Source organism: Fragaria vesca, linkage group LG3 (assembly GCF_000184155.1).
Source record: "Fragaria vesca subsp. vesca linkage group LG3, FraVesHawaii_1.0, whole genome shotgun sequence".
Lineage (NCBI taxonomy): Eukaryota > Viridiplantae > Streptophyta > Magnoliopsida > Rosales > Rosaceae > Fragaria > Fragaria vesca.
This window is the reverse complement of record NC_020493.1, coordinates 8,142,556-8,146,776: the sequence shown is the minus strand read 5'-3', so window position 1 is coordinate 8,146,776 and position 4,221 is coordinate 8,142,556.

Below are 4,221 nucleotides of genomic sequence, written 5' to 3'. Positions count from 1 at the left end.
TAAAGCCTATCAAAATTACCCCCTTTTTACCAACTCAAAATTTACCCTTTTAATTGATAACTTTTCCATGCTAACTCCGATTTTAACGCATAGCATGTCTACGAACTCGTATTAACGTCCTCTACCATTTTCATGAAGAAAGTTTTCCCAAATTCCAAACGAAAGAAAAAGTCAACTCTTAGAGTCTTAAATAGTAAACGGTTACTTAAAACGGTAAAAGACCGTAAAAATAACTTAAGAACCGGGGTGTGACTATTTTGCTCTGTCCACGACTGGAATTTCATATCCATAGAAAACCCTCGATGTCCCGGTTCCAACCCCACCGGTCTCACCCCGAGAATCGGCCGCCGGAAGTTTCCAGATCGCCGCCACCACCAACCACCGGTTCACCACCTTCCCGTGCTCTGATCGACCTGATTTTTGGATATCAGCTTCCTCTTCCAGTGGTGCTCCTCTTATCAAAATTTCAGCTCCAAACTCAAAACGGAAGTAGGTGAAAAGTTATTTCTCCTCTCGGCAGCCTCTAGAAGCCAAAAATTTCAAGATTGCTCATCTTCCAAGGAAAGCCAGAAATTTTTAATTAAGGTTATTGCTTTCTGCAATTACGCGTCACCTACTTTTATTTGCATCCATTTTATGACCACATCATTGGTTCACTAATTCCAATCCCCTTGTCTTTTGTAGATGACTGCGCCTCCAAGGTCTGAGTTTGAGATCCTCGATGTACGAGGCGATAATTACCTTCAATGGGCATCCAATGTTACACGATTGTTCGTCAGAAAATGATTTACTTCCACTATTTTTCCTCCTAATGGCCCAGATGCGGTTCCTAGTGAGATGATCAAAGCCCAAGCCCTCATGTTCCTGAGGCGCCAAATCCATAAGGAATTGAAGATGCAATATCTGATAATAATGGATCCCAAAGAACTGTGGGACGACTTAAAGCTCCGCTTTGATTACGTACATGATGTACAGTTTCCAGCGTTGCCGGTAGGATGGCAAACCATCCGCCAACTTCTATTGCATTCAACTCAGCTCAATGATCTTCCTTGCTTTCATTGCGGCTCTAATGCCCATATGCACGAAGATTGTCGTGCCAGCGAGGATGCTAGAGATACCTACAGAAGACACAAGCAGTTTTTTGGCTCAATAAGCTAATCTTACTAGGGAAGATGACATTGGTGATGAGCCTTCCACCAATCTCACCATAGCAGATTTCAGAGCTAAGAAGCAAGATGGTCCGGCGCATTTGGATGTTGTAGATTGTGATTAAACTCTTTTGATTAGATGTTTTTTCTCTGCTTTTTTTTGTTTGCCACTTGTTGAGCCATAGTTATTTTCAACTTTTTAGTCAGTTTTTATGGAATTAATTAGACATCCTTTGATGTATTTTTCAGTTGGCATTAATAAAATCTCTCCTTTATGCTCAAATGTGTTGAATGGATTGAGAATTTTATTCCCTTATGATTGGTTTGAATTGCACAAAGCTAAACGCTTCATTACATGGCAAACATGCTAAATCCACATGTGTTTGTGGTCCTTGAATTGGTTATGGCATAAAAAAATGGCAAAACATGATCACAATTACGAAAAAGCTGTCGTGTATTGGCAGTGTTGCAGTGCTCCTGAGCGTCCCTGATGCGCGTTGTGCTCGTTGGGCAACTGCCTGAGCCCCTAGAGGGCCCCTGCCGCAGCATGCCGAGCCCTAGTGCCGGCTCTGAGCCCCTAAGGGGCCCCTGCCGCAATCTACCGAGACCTGCCGCACGTCTGTGTCGGTAACAAGCCCTTGCTGAGCCCATGCCAGCAGCAGGGCCCCTGTCGCACCCCTGCGCGTCGCTGGGTGCCACTGAGCTTCGCTAAGCCCCGGCCGCGCCCCTGTGCGCTGTTGCGTGCCAACCGAGCCCCGGACAAGCTCCTACGCGCCCCTGCCGTGCCGCGCCGCAATACTGTTCCCCTGACCGGGCCCCAACTTGTCCTGCGCGCGGACAGGCCATCGGTCGCACCCTGCCGCGTTGTTGCGCGCGCTAAGAGCCCTTGTGAGCCCCTAGCGGGCCCTTGCAGTCTACAAGCGTTGTGAGCGCACTGCTAGTGCACTTTTGGTGCTGCTGCCAAGCCTCTAGGCCGGTCACATGGTATGATTTCATGAAAGTGATTTTCATGCCGTGTAATTGCTCTCATTCGGGTTCCAACTTGGTTTAGATTCCCGATTATCCCTCTATGTTTAATTAGAGTGTTCGCCTTGTCTTGATCCAAGACTAATTAAAATCACATATTTGTGTAGATGTGTCGTGGCGAAATTGAGTGTCTAGGTGACAGTGGGACTACCCACACTATTTTGAGGAATAGGCTGTTATTTACGGACTTTGTGCCTCACGTATCCTCAGTGACAACCATGATTGGTTCCTCGCCTTTGATTCAGGGCAGAGGTAATGCGCAGTTTTTGTTGCCAAATGGCACAATGATACATGTCACTGACGCGCTCTATGCGCCTAATGGTGATCGAACCTTGTTATCATTTAGGGACGTTCGTGCCAACGGATTTCACCTGGAAACGTTCGAAGAGAATGGACAAGTGTTTTTGTTTATTACCTCTAATGACTGTGGCCGTAAACGCATCTTAGAGAAGCTCAAGACTCAATCAAGTGAGTTGTATCCGACAACCATTAGGATTATTGAATCCTATGCTGTTTCTCGCAGTTTTTGCGGCTCTGACTCTTACAAGCTTTGGCATGACCGTTTGGGACATCCCGGACGCAACATGATGATCCGAATTCTCAAGAATTCACATGGACATCCATTTTTTTTAGCACTGCAACGTGTTGGAGCTCCTACTGCCACCGAATTGGGTGATGAGGTCATGCATGATGCGCCAACCAATGGCTCGGCCTCCAAGGCCCTAGCCGAGACTCCAAATGCCTCAATGGCAATCTCTAATGCTCACCGCTCGTTTTGCAAAGCTTGTTCACTAGCCAAATTTACTGCAATACCATCTTTTGCTAGTGATTCTAAACAAAACATTCCATTCCTACAAAGAATCCAAAGTGATATTTGTGGACCTATCAAACCAGAGTGCGGGCCATTTAAATATTTCATGGTTCTGGTTGATGCATCAACGCGTTGGTCACACGTTGCTTTGTTATCCACAAGAAACGCTGCATTTGCTAAACTCCTAGCTCAAATTATTAAGGTCCGAGCTCACCACCCTGATCATCCAATCAAGTCTATTCGATTGAACAATGCTGGAGAGTTTACGTCATAAGTCTTTTGACGACTATTGCATGTCTATCGGGATTGAAGTAGAATATCTTGTACCCCATGTGCATTCACAAAACGGTCTTGCAGAAGCTACAATTAAGTGCTTACAGTTGATTGCACAGGCCTTGGTGATGCGCACCAACTTGCCTGTTTCTGCCTGGGGTTATGCAATTTTACATGCAGCTACACTTATTCGTTTTAGACCCACTGTAACCCAACCATTTAGTGCGTACCAGTTGGTAACTGGATATGAGTCTAACATTTCACACTTACGCATATTTGGTTGTGCGGTTTATGTGCCTATTACGCATCCACTGCGTACTAAGATGGGTCCTCAAAGACGATTAGGTATTTATGTTCACTACCAGAAGAAAGGCTTTAGCCGACGAAAAAAAAAAACAGGACCGACGAAGCATTTTTTCGTCGGCTAAAGTCCACTTTAGCCGACGAAATTATCTTTCGTCGGCTAAGTTAAATTTTCGTCGGCTATGGTAAACTTTAGCCGATGAAAAAAAATTTTCGTCGGCTAAAGAATTTATTTCGTCGGCTAAAGTTCACAAACTATTGTCGACGAAATATTTAAAAGTTTAGCCGACGAAATTAATATGTCGTCGGCTAAAGTGCTTTATATTTGCGGATCTGGACAGCAGCAGCTCATCTGGGAAAAAAAACGGGAGAAGAAAAAACGGGAGAAAAAGTTTGGGTGTTGTCGAAATCTGTCCATTATTAGTTTGTGGAGCCATATATAGGTACGTATATGTATATATATGTTGATTAATTGAGTTTTATTTGAGTTGATCGATTTTAAGTGTGATTGAGTTTATTGATTTTGATTGTGATTGAGTTGATTAATTTCTAGTACGTTGGATGTATATATATATGTGTTGATCGATTTGGTTGATGATTTGAATTGATAATATATATGAATTAATTTGTTGTTAAAAATAGTAGATATATATATATGTT